Raw genomic sequence first — 13,660 nt, 5'->3', positions numbered from 1 at the left:
CAAATTATGACAGATCAATTATGTTGTCCATCCCTGATTAATGAACCAAATAAACAAAAATCTCTAAAAACCAGAGTTTTGCTGTTGCCACAGATAATCATGCAAATTGTTCAAATGACAAATACTGTTCTGAAGTATAAACCAAGCCAAACTGCTGCGAGAGACACTTATTTCCTTGTTCCTACCAAAAGCTGCAGGGTAGCTGTCAACGATCCTACGCTCTTGTGACTTGACCGCTTAGACGGAAGCAGAGCGTCATACCACACAGCAGGAATGTATCCTCCAGCTGATCATTTCAATAACTTGCGTGAAGATACAGTACTTTGAAAGTCTTCAGATAAAGTCACAACTTTGGGCATAAAAACATATCCAACCTTCTGTCTGATTTGGCTTGCTTAAGAAGAGTGTTAATATCAGATGAAGTGAGGCGTTCGAGTGCAGTCAGGTAGTCAGTGTCACCTCCAGTCTGGCTGATGGAGACCAGCCATGTGATTAGCAGAGAGGCGTGGCCGCAAGTGGCTGTCTGACCATGACAGTCAGGCCACAAATAGACTTTCTGTTGTCTCTAGTGATCTATAAATAACCTTCATCACTCTTTTGCTTCCTTCTAAATCATTTACCCATTAGTGTCCTATCTGTCCGGAAACACACACACAAACACACATTAATGCACACAGATGGACTGGCCAATGTTTAAATGCTCTGATCCTCTATATTTACTCGGGCTGTCAAAGTTAACACCTTAACAGACATTTTCTTTAACGGCACTAATTTTTTTTTGACGCGCGATTAACGTGCGCACGTCTTGTTTGATCCTCGGCCCACACTGTAGTTTGGGGAAACGCAGTGGTGGATGTGGAGCCACAAGAGGGAACAAATATTGAGCAGAAATTGACAAAGAAAAAGGTATTTTGAATGGTAAGTTTAGCTTTAAAGCCCTCACGGAGTACGTCGACTGCCAGGGAAGAGAGAAGGTAAGACAGCACTACCGGTATTTTATTTATTGTCATTTATACAGCAGTACTTGGCATATGAGTGTCCCAAATAACCAGTGTCTTTTAGATGCGAGCCGTCTCTCTGCTAATTTTTTGCTTTGAACTGCGAGATAAAATTTGGGTTACGAGCTGCTAGTTACCGGCAGGTATAGCCGAGGACAGCTATTTGGGGACTTGTGTCAATGTGACCATGACTGAAGACGAGAATGGATGTCAATAGCATTAGCAGCATGCTAGCTAGTTACCGTGAAATATTTTCAACACATTAGCAAAACATAAATCTAATTTATCTTGGTTTGGTTTGGTTTGTATTTTATGTATTTTGTAAAACTAAGACAAAAACAACATCAAATTAAAAGCACTAAATGAATACAGACCCACCATCCACCAGTAAAAGCCTGGACTTTTTCAGAGAGGTGCACCAACAAATCTGCACATGAGCACTCAAGAAGGTATTCAAAATGTACCTTTATCATTTTCCCAGTATGCACGATTTCCTGTCAGTTGGCAAAGACCCATGCACAGGTAGAGGCCAATCAGTATTTCCAGTTCTTTTACAGTGGTGTTAACGTTGTTGCGATGTGCAGATTTTTGTACACTGTACAAATTTGTGGGTTCCTTTAGTAACTCAAGCATTTCTGGTGTTATGGACTTTCTGATGCACCCCAGAGGACTCAGAAGATTGTCTGGAGGTGTGACATGTGGTCCTTTGGATGTACACTCGGGGGCATCAAATGCTTTCTTCCTCCAAGAAAAGTGTTTTTTCCTTTGGACAGTTCTTTCTTCAGTTCCTTGTTTTTGGCCATGGACAGTTTCTTGTTTTTTCCAAAGGACGGATGTATTTTGCTGCCCTGAATACACGTTTCAATGTGGTACATCATCCGGTGTAATTGATTCACTAGTGTCCGAATCACCGCACTCATTTGACTCGTCAATCTCCCTGTCTTGACTATTGGGATTGTTAAAAGGGTAGTAATCAGGGTCTTCAACTGAGCACTCGTCACATCCCTCAAACTCACGATCGTCTCCCAAAATGGCCTCAGTGCATCATGAAGAGTGTAGCGCTTGTTCTTTCTCATACTACAAATGAAATAGAAATAATAGAATATTTAATAACAAGAATAAGACATTTACATTTTTGTGGGATCGGCACAGGATATTCAAATTTGTTAACATTATGTACGGATTTGCAAAAACTGTTTTGTAACACAAACCAAATACTTTCACATTATTTTGTGTTTCTAATTGTTTAATACACTTTTCATTGACAGCAAAACATATTTCAACTTAATATAATTGATACAGCTAAATTAATTGGGTGTGTTATTAGCATTTTTGTTATTGTGACAAATGGGTCACATAAGGTTCTTCATTCTGATTTTAAGGCTAAAAACCCAATGTGACAAATATGTTACAGTAATATTTAGGTTAGTTGTTTGATATTACATTTTTCAACAAATATAGCCAGACCAGGTTGAAAGTCATATAGGACATGTTATCAAAGCATTGAACCTGATAAATGTGTTTGAAATTACTTCTAGTATAAAAAACAGCTCTTTGAAATTAGCTGTTAGTTTGCACAAAGGCCAGACCTGCATTTTGGAGAGGGCACTTCCTGCCACAGTTACATGGTCATCACACCAGGATGTTTAGTATATGTTGCTTAGGGACTTATTGAGTTAAAATCAGACATGAAGCTTTTTATAAGTAAGAGACTGGGACATTCAAAGTGCTTGTTACACTCGTGTCACCGTGGGTTCTTATGGGTTAAATGTCCCAGCAACTAAGCGGTACTACCAGAACTGGACTAGCGGGAACAAGTGGTGAGGGTAAGTCACTGTTGATGTAGTAAACTGCTGATGGGGATGTCATACTGCTTCATGTCAAAAAATTCAAACTATCCCTTTAAGGTCAAAAGCGCTTGTCATTTCTTACCAGGCATGAATATGTACACTATAATCTGAAAACATAAAAAATACTCTGCTAAAAGAACAAGTCAAAATTCCAAAAATTCCATTGCTACTTGCCAGAATACCCTCAAGCAGATTAGTCTAATTTAAATTACAATTAAATACAAAACAAATGAGAGGAATCACAATTTAAGGCAGTCTAAATATAAAGCGCTATAAGGTACAGTACATGCCGTAACTCAAAAACCAAAGCAGACCTATCTATGGACAACATAGTGTACATTAACCATCAACATCGAGGAAAAGGCTTCTTGAGACGTCATCTGTACTTCTGTGAAGAAGGTGTCGAGACACCTTCGACACCTTCTTCACAGAAGTACAGATGACGTCTCAAGACGCCTTTTCCTTGATGGACAACTCCTGTACGACTGAGAGCCTACACAGATTCACCATCAACAATCATAAGAAAAAAACAGTAACCAAAGTCTTGATGTCATGAAATAACTTCTGCAGCCCCAGAGACAACATTTATCGCAAAAATAAAGCAGCAGGACTTTGACAATATTGGGACTTTCAGGTCAATGACTAAGGAAGATATTGTGTAAAGCCAACTTTAGAACCGAGGCCACATCATGAGGCAACACCACAAACCTATTTCCGCACTTTAAAAAGCACCAGAGGCAAAGCTGACTACAAGTATTGGACAACTAATACTAACTGCTGGATTTCTGTAACTTACTAATCTACTAAAATTACATTATTTTTATTCACGTAAAATTGAGACTTTTTCTTGTTAGAATACAGCTCAAGATGTTTTAGCTGTTTTTTTTTTCCATTTCTGCAGTTTTTTAAAACTTTTTTTGTTGAATCATATTTTTAGAATGTGCCGCATGCCGCAGTTTGGACACACCTGCTCTAAGGTCAACTGGTGGGGAGCCTTTTTCAGTGGGTTGCAGGGTCTTTGCAAAAAAAAAAAACAAAAAAAAAAAACTGTAATGACCCGATGTCCGTAAAAGCACCTTGCTCCCGTGCTATTTGCTTGCTACGCCACCGAATTGAATCAGAGCAACTGAACTCTCTTGATTTTTTAACTTCGTGTCACTTCTCATCCAGGTCCATGTACAAATGCTCTGATTCAACTCCCCAGGTGTAACATGTACTGAAAACCTTTACACACACTTTTTTTCCAAATAATTTATGAATTGGTAAATAAAAATGTATTGTTGCTGAACTGATCGTAAAATTTATTTTGTACTGGCACACCGAGTTATTTTGCACTACCTCAAATTCAAAGCGCTATTGATATATTTAAATATATATTATTTAAATAAATGAGTGTGATTTATTAAATAAATAAGATATTTGAGAAGTTCACGTTCAAAAATGTCTGCAGTTTGGGTCGGCGCTTATCATTGAAGGGTGATGGTGGGTCCCGCAACCAAACCAGTTGAGAACCGCTGTGTTGCGTTGGACACTGATTGATCCGAAACCTTTTTTTCAGAACAGAAATACACTGCAGGGTCAAACTGTCACCATCATAAAACATCATATTTCTCAAATGGTACGCGATTTTCAATTCATATTTTTTCATTTTTAATGGTGACGCAAGTGTGAAAATCACTATTAGTAGTGAGGTGTAAAAGTAATAAAACTATTACTAATTTCAGTGAAGACGCCAAAAGATGTAACGCAAAGATGATTTCTGTTGCAGATGTACGACAAGACGTACAAACAATAAAACACTCTTGCTTAACATTGATAACAAGTGAAGCTTGAGTCTTAATAGCAGTCACTTAAGTCACATAACTTCCGGTGCTTATTCTACGGTCTTGGTGGCCCCCATTTTTTTAATATAAAAAAAGATACACAAAGCCAAAGACAAAACAAAAGACACACTCCAGATATTCCACTGTGATGTTTTTTCTGGTATTTTATTTTCCTGGTGGCAGCATTCATAAGCCACATCCCAGCAAAGACAACAACCATAAATCTGGTTTAAAATGGATAAAACAACCAGCAACTATGCAAGTTCTTTGGAAATTGTACGGGACGCTGTAGGAGAGAGGAATAATGTTGTGGCAGATGCAAAAAGTGGGTTAAAAAAGCAAAACAAATATGCTTAGAAATTAACTTTCTTCTGTCACTTGTTTTTGTCCTTTTTTTAGGGTCGCCTGTGAGTGCTTTTAGATGGGGAGGGGCCGCCAGCTGAACCCGCTGCTCAATGAAAAGAGCGATACATGCTTCCATGTCAGAGTCTCCAAATTAATACATGTATGAGAAACACTGAAATGGCTGCACTTGCGCGGGATGAATACAGTCGTTTCTCGTTTATCGCTGTTAACTGGTTCCAGACCCAACAGCGATAGTAGGATTCCTTATTTATAAATGGAATATTTTCTCAGCTAGAGCATAGAAACCTGTTCAAGACTTTCTAAATATGTTTTTAGTGTTATTAGAGCCTTCTAGACATGAAATAACACTCCTATAGTCACTTTTACACTTGTATTACCCATTATAGTTGACATTAAAATAGAAAATAAGACGTCTTGGACATAAACATATACTCACACGTTAGCATTGACAACATACTGTGTGGATATTGTCTCATCACTGTAATGTTCCTGACACCTAGTGACCAGTGTAGTAGAATACTACTGCAATGGCGCAGAGAACACATACAGTATGTAGACAACATTCACACAGGAGCTGCTGTCAGCCACAATTCACGCCAGTCACTGGCACTCTCCACGCTGCTAACCATGCTAACACTCAGCAACTCTACATTAGCTAGCCGACGTCACACACAACACTTCTGAAAGGCCTTATACTTGTAATTTTGTTCATTTAGCCATTTTCATGATTGAAAATGCTTAATTATGCCAAGAATACGTTCAATTTGCTAACATATGCGTATGTTTCGACAAACATGCCGTATTCAACCATGAAACAGCAATCATTTATTAATCAATTCATTTTTGAAAAACCATGATAGAATGAGGGCGTGATGTTAGCAGCAGCAATGTAGCGAGGGACAACTGTACAAGAAACAAAATACACAACAAAATCATGAGCCCACTTGTGGCAATAATAAAACACACACAGCCACAGACAGGTCCATGCCATCATATCTACTGATGGCCGACAAAGCAAGGTGTAGTTTTTCACACTATGCGAACACACCCTGCTCCCTCAAGGCTCATATATACTTTATGTGCAGACTAGTGTCCCGCAACAGCAGGAAATATGCTACCGGTTTTATATTCTGCTGGCAGAGTGACACTCACAGTTGGATGCTTGTGTTTAGTAGGTTCAGTTTAGTAAGTGGTACAGTACAGATGTTAAACACCGTACATACTGTACCAGCTGTATGGCACGGAATCGTATCTTGACTTTGAAAAGACTTTCAATTCGAACTTCTCTGTATTAGGAATCACGATGAGAAATGACATCTACCTGGGTCTTTTCTTACCTATTTGAGAGAGTTGCTATAGCAACATTTCCTGTCTGACTTGCTGAATCTATAAATCTGTGGTTGATATCAGCCTGATTAGGCCACGAAAGCTACAAAACACACTACTTCCTGTGTAAGTTTCATTAACACCATTCATTGTGGTTCTATGGCATCGTGATGTGCTCCTTATCTGAGTTTCTTTAGTTAGATTCAAGATTCAAGATTCAAGATTCAAGATTCAAGATTCAAGTGTTTTACATGACAATAAAACTCTTGAATCTTGAATCTTGAATCTAACTAAAGAAACTCAGATAAGGAGCACATCACGATGCCATATTCAAGATTCAAGAGTTTTATTGTCATGTAAAACTCTTGAATCTTGAATCTTGAATCTAACTAAAGAAACTCAGATAAGGAGCACATCACGATGCCATATTTCTGCTTTGGAGAAGAAACATCAGCGAGTTGGAGTCTTCTGGGTAAATTCAGCATTCCAGTAAGTCTTGGTATTCTGTGAACGCATGTGTTCTGTTGCCAAACCAACAGAAGGGTGTGACTGTATCACCACCACTCCTCAGAGTACATCTGCTCCTGGCTAAGGAGGAATTCAAGCAAAACACAACCACTGGAGGCTAAAGCTTGTGACTCCCAACACAAATAACGCACCATTCTTGTTAAGTTTTCACAGAAGCATATGAATTTGCATACACTGCAATCTACTAAATACTTCAGCTTTGTGATTTCATTCAAAGAGTAAACACTTTGTGTGCATAAGCATGGAATTCTTGGTCGCTACGTACAGTTCTATCGTAAAAACTCAAAGCAGAGAAGTGCACAAAGCGCTGTTCAACACACCCCAGAGTTAACCACAATTAAACTCCAGCACACACTATGTGGACAAAAGTATATCTAGAACTGAAGGAAGTGAACGTGCAAGAAAATAAGGAGTTGTTCCGTCTTTGCAGATATAACAGCTTCGACTCTTCTGCGATGACTTTCTACAAAAGGCGGGGGTGTCTCCGTCCCCAGCCAGAATACAGAATATAATCCCAATGAGGTTTAATGGGACTGAGGTCAGGGATATCAAGATATTCCACATCAAACTCATCAAAGCATGCCTGTAGGGACGTTTTCTTAAACGACCCTGACCTGTTACAACAAAGTTGGGAGCATACGATTGTCCAAAATATTGTGGGAAAATTCAGGATTTAACCCATTAAGCACCAAAGTGGCAAAATTGCGACAAGCAACATTGCTTGATTTAACACGCAATAGAGACAAATATTATGTTACTATTTTACACCAGGAGATGGCGTACATCTGTAACTTTAATCTGAGCAACATTTGTGGGTGTGCAAAGTACAGAGGTTTAATGAGTTTGAACCCCCGCGTACACAGGAGGCTGCTGGCTGCTGCAGCGAGTCCGCACGATATGACAGTCCGCAAAACAGCACATTTTGGAGTGTTCAGGGTCGCAAGAGGGGACATCCCAAAGGAACATTTTACTGCTCAAAGCTTGCTGTTCTACAAATTTGAGATTCTAATCTTATTTCCTCATTTTAGTTTCTATTTTGTCTAAAAATGTTTTTTATATGGTGGCCTAGTGGTTAGCATGTTGGCCACACAGTCAGGAGATCGGGAAGACCTGGGTTCAAATCTCTGTTGGGCACCTCTGTGAGGAGTCTGCGTGTCCTCCCCGTGCGTGCGTGGGTTTTCTCCGGGTACTCCGGATTGGCGATTCTAAATTGTCCATAGGTATGAATGTGAGTGTGAATGGTTGTTTGTCTATATGCCCTGCGATTGGCTGTCCAGTCCAGAGTGCACCCCGCCTCTCGCCCATAGGCAGCTGGGATAGGCTCCAGCATACTAATGGGGATAAGCGGCACAGAAAAAATATGCATGTATGTTTTTTGTGTTTCTCCTAAAAGACGACTTACGGTGCGTGTAGCACGGGTGGTCAAAATACCGCTAATGGTGAGGTGGGTTAGTGGGAATGTAAAAAAAAAACGCGGAAATACACTACTAGGCAGCAGTGGTGTTCAAGATCCCACTGCAAACGATGATGATGGCTGAGTTTGTCTGAGAGATGAGGAAGAGTATCACAAGCGGATCAGACATTTTGATGAGCCTGTTAGGTATCGTGGACCCAGGGATCTGACCATTTCTGAGCCTGGTGATGTCCTAATATGCAAATTAGATAAGTACATTTACTTCCATCACAGACTTTGGGTCATACTGATGATTTTTCTCATTTACAGTATACCTTTATCTAACCATTTTCAAGCTACAACCTTTTGAAATAGTAATAAAAAAAACCTGGTATTTTCTTGAAAAATCTCTGGCACCTAAAGGGTTAAGATTCAGGGGGAACTAAGGGGTTTACCACAAGCCCTGATTAGATAAGAGTTGTGTCACACTCACAACAGCATTTAGTATGAAAAGAATATCCAGTGTTACGACATGGGGGTAGTAGCTTTTGCACACTATATACCAAGAAGCATACTATACTGTACAACAGGGGCCGGGAACCGTTTTGGCTAAGAGAGTCATGAAAGCCACCTATTTTGAAATGTATTTCCATAAGAGCCATATCATATTTTTTTTAACACTGAATACAACTAAATGTGTGCATTTTTAAGCAACACCAACAACTTATCACAGAATATAATAAGTCTCTCAGAGTTTATTATTTTTACTTTACTATGTTAGACTAAAGGTAACCATCCATCCATCCATCCATTTTGTATCCCGCTTCTCCTCATTAGGGTCGCGGGGGTATGCTGGAGCCTATCCCAGCTGACTTCGGGCGACAGGCGGGGTACACCCTGGACTGGTCGCCAGCCAATTGCAGGGCACATATAGACAAACAACCATTCACACTCACATTCATACCTATGGACAATAACCAATAATAAATAAAATTCTTACCATTAAAGGGTTAGTTCGGATTTTTTGACATGAAGTTTTATGACATCACCATCAGCAGTGTAGTGCATCAGCTGTAACTTTCCTCCCACTTTATCCCGTGAGCCGAGTTCTGAGTTTTTAAGGTTTTCGGTGTTGAGGAAAGTACTTGTAGTTCCAGCTAGTTGGTGGGGTCACTTTAGTGAAGTGTTTTGCTTCTCATTTAAAAAAGTAATATATTTGCATCACAAAACATTTTTTCACAAAAAAGTCAGACCACACAATCCATTCCATTCCATTTTCTTCCACTTATCCGGGTCCAGATCGTGGGGGTAGCTGTCTTAGTCGGGAAGTCCAGACTTCCCGGTCTCTGGCCACCTCTTCCAGTTCCACCGGGAGAACACCAAGGCCAGCTGTGAGACATAATCTCTCCACCCTGGGGCCTTCTCCCGGGTGGGCATTCCCCGAACACCTCCCCAGGGAGGTACCCGGGACGCATCTGGACTAGATGCCTGAGCCACCTCAACTGATTCCTCTCGGTGTGCTGCCACGTCAATAAACTGAATGCGGGAAACGGAGTGGAGGTGTATGTGTTTACGTGCAACGTCTGTGCACTAAATATCCCATTTTATGATGTGCACACCTGCGCCTTACACACCAGTGCGGCTTATATAAAAACAAATCTGTTTTTTCCTCAAAATTTTGTGGGTGTGGCTTAGACACCGGAATTTACGGTAGCCAGAACTACCTTCCTCAACACCGAAAACCGACCAGAACTCGGCTCACCAGACAAAGTGGAGGAAAAGTCACTGTTGATGTAGTACACTACTGAATTGGATTTCATACAACTTCATGTTAAAGAAGCTGAACAATCCCTTTAATGCGACATCTGGAGCTGCAGGGTTTTGCACGATAATCATCTTTGTTTCTTTTTGCCATCTTCTTCGTCAAAAGGGTTTGCTCTGCAAAATAAGCTATCTGACTATTTGATTAAGGGGGGGTTTACTTGTTGACATCTCAGTGATAGGCTACCTCATTATCCAATAATTATCACGTTTTGGTGTCTGACCTGGAAAATATCAGCTGGTATTGGCTGCTGCCGCCCAAATTGCGGTAGAAGATGGAGGACGGATTAAAATGCATGACAATGTTTTTATTTTTAACACATTTTTAACACTGAGATTTCTGTAATATTTTACTTTAAAATGTCAGCGGAAAAATAAATAAATAAATAAATACATTTTATCGTGTTAAGAAATGTCAGAGCCAGACGTGACTCTTGATGGCTTCATCTCTCAAACCATAGGTTCCCTACCCCTGCAATATAATAATACTACGAAGTGTTTCTAATATTTGAACGGTCGTATTTAAGAACAATTTGGAGTTCAACCACATTTTCTGTGAAAATATGCCCCAAAAGTCAAAAACATAACTTGCAGGTTGAACAATCACCATTATATTTTGTTTTTCTTAGGCTTTTTCATGATGCAACAACAGAAAGGTGCCAGTAATGAGGAAAAGTTTGATTATAACCCTAGACTTGAAGTGTTATTTACTTTAATTTTACTTTGTTAACTTCAAATTTAGGTTAACTTAGCGGCTCCGTATAATTGTATAATAGTTAGGAATTCTAAAATGTTAATAGAGTTAAAATAACGTTTTATGATGGAACAGTAATTCATTTTAGATTACAGTGAACCCCCAGATATTTACGATTCAGCGTTCCCTACCCTGCTAATTTCTGGATTTTGGTTACAAATTTATTTTATTTTAATTGATTTTTTTTAACAGAATTTTAAAAAATCCAGAGATAGGTAGTTTTTTTCTGCAGAAGACACATCTCATTCACTGTAAGTCATTAACTCATTGACTGGCAGCCATGTTCAGACCAGAGAGCTCCATACTGCCAGTTTTTGGGCATTTTTGCTGAACTTTCAAGACCCACAGAATATTGAGTTTTAGGACTATATAAACATTGAAACTATCTAAAGAAACCTTCGACTCTCTTCTTTCATCAGAAAACAAAGTTTGTTTCTAGCCTTTTTGGGTCTTTAGATATTGGCGGTAGAACAGGAGAACGTTAATGTCAAGCTAGCAGGAGGGTCTGGAGGGGGAGGAGCGAGCTGTGTGTCAAAAATGCATATTTTTTTGGCCGTTTCAAATTACTCATAGTTTTTTGCCATTCACTGGGGGTCCTGGTAATTAACCCCTGCGGATTGCGGGAATCTACCATATATGAAAAAAGTCTATCTTGAAATTGGAACGACTTGGAAGTCAAAGATTGGCACAGAATGCACTGTTCAATTTGGAAGCTCCACTCAAAACCCTATAATGTGAATAAAAAAAACACAATTATCTTTTTCAGGTTATAGCAATTGAAGGTGAGTCATTTGACTACATACTTAAGAATAATTCTCAACTCAACAAAAAAAAACCCTGCCCTAATCTGTCCCAAATGTTAATGGTTTATTTCTTGGTGCATGCTTTGGCACAAGCAAACACTGACAACAATAACTCCTTGATGGTAACAGCTTACAATGGAGGACCTGCAGCAGCGCTAGCCTTGCTCCAAGTGTTGCTCTTTATGCCTGACTGTCAGAAGTTTGCAGACAGAGCTGCCAATCGGGTCGGGCAGCATTCTGTGCGAGAGGAAATGCAATGCACACTACTTTCAGAAGAGCCTGTTACCACTAGCATATTAAAGCATTGGTTACAGCTGTGTCGGCCACCAACCACGTGATCCCAAACAGTCCAAGCCATTGTTCGCCGACCTAAACTCAGATGGAGACAGAGGAAGGAGATCTAGTCGATCCTCTCCTATAACGGCGAGTTGGACAGGGGACTTCCCAACCTTGTCCTTTTAAACTAATCCTTTCACCGAGCAAGTAGCTGTTGCCATCCCGACCACCCTACTAATCAATTAACATGCATGTCACTTTCAATCCTGGCAGCAAGAGGCAAACCCATTCAAGTGCAACCCATCCCACCCAAGCCTACAGAGAGCTAATGAGGGTGGAAACTGGTATTTCAGGTCAAAGGTCGCTTTTTTAACCTTCACAAAATAGTCCAGGAGCAACAGGATGTTGTTGTTCAGAATGAGTGACAAAAACACCCCAATCAACATGGACTTTTTTTATGTTCTAAATAGAGACTAGTGTTGTGTTCAAATCCATCACTGCAGGCAGACTCATGACCAGACCTGATGGCATCAAACAAGAGGCCTGTTCATTTACAACCCAACTGAAATGACGCCGCATATCCCTGCTTCCGCAGAACAAGACCCTCATGTTTGTTTGCATCTTTATGTCCCACCATTGTACTCTCAGCCACTTCCTCTCGTGTGCGTATCATAAAACTGTCGTTCATAACAATGTGTGCATGTCAGCATGAAGACAGGAAGTGTGTTGTGTGTATGTGTGGGAGCGTCCAGTGCGGCCCACTCTACACTCTCCTGGTTGGCCCTTGTGTGAGAGGAGGTTTTGATGGTGGTGAATGGGGTACTAATGAGGGTGTCTTATCAATTGTCAGACTGTATTCTGTCCTCCTTATGGTCAGGGGAGATCAACAGAGCTGTTGATGCTCTGTGTAAACATCTCAGCCACTTGCACCATGACATCAAGTTTGGAATCTGACTGCTTGAAGCTGAAGGTAAAGGAAGAGGTTGATTTAGAGTTAACTATTTGCTTTAGCACATTCTCACCAGAGAGGCTTGCAGGAAATATTCAGGGCCCAGTTAGTCTCCATCACTCACCTGTTGAATGCGTCATTAAAAGTCATATTGCCGCGCTAGGGGGTGACATTGTAAGCCCTGGAAAAGAGCTGTGCTGTTGCATAAGAGCGCAGTGAGAGTTCTTGAAACAACTGTTGCTCGGAGGGGGGGGGGGCGCGATCATTATGTCCACTGAAAATGTGAATGTGTTGCCTTACCTTAATGTACACTCCTTGCCCTGCAAAGCTGTATCCGTCAACACACAGTGGAAGGAGAGTTGTCCCTCGGTGGCAATGTCACAACTACACTAACATGTAGCAAATAAGCGGCCGTACTCGACATCAAACACACGGTCCACTTTAGAGCTGTTCAGTCGTGCCGTTTTCACTTTCTGCTGAGGTTCGGTGTTAATATTTAACTATCGGTGACTTTTCTTGTTGTATGCTCACCAATACGAGTTTCCGTCCCCTACCCTTTTCCTCCTCCAGCAGTGCGCTTAGAGACGACAACACCCGAATTTTGACGGGAGGAGATAGGCGGGCCGAACGAGACTCTGGCTGACGTTCACCAGCGTCAGCTGGAGGCGCTGCTTCCTGGTTATATTTTCGAAATAAGAGCAACTGTCAAACATTGACTATGGGGTTATAAGAATAACATCAATGCTTTGACAGCATCTACAAGTTGAGAACAA

The 13,660-nt window shown here is 40.5% G+C and overlaps 1 protein-coding gene across 1 annotated transcript in view; it reads right to left on the bottom strand.

The window, feature by feature from the left end:
- gng12a (guanine nucleotide binding protein (G protein), gamma 12a) overlaps window positions 1–13,523 on the bottom strand; it is a 40,037-nt gene extending 26,514 nt beyond the window's left edge. The window contains exon 1 of the mRNA XM_054767823.1: window positions 13,188–13,523. The gene's annotated coding sequence lies outside the window, so the exon portion shown is untranslated. The remainder of the gene's footprint in view (window positions 1–13,187) is intronic.
- Between the last annotated feature and the right edge of the window lie 137 nt (window positions 13,524–13,660).

This window comes from Dunckerocampus dactyliophorus, chromosome 2 (genome assembly GCF_027744805.1).
Source record: "Dunckerocampus dactyliophorus isolate RoL2022-P2 chromosome 2, RoL_Ddac_1.1, whole genome shotgun sequence".
Lineage (NCBI taxonomy): Eukaryota > Metazoa > Chordata > Actinopteri > Syngnathiformes > Syngnathidae > Dunckerocampus > Dunckerocampus dactyliophorus.
The sequence above is the reverse complement of the archived record's forward strand: the minus strand, read 5'-3'. Positions and strand labels throughout refer to the sequence as shown.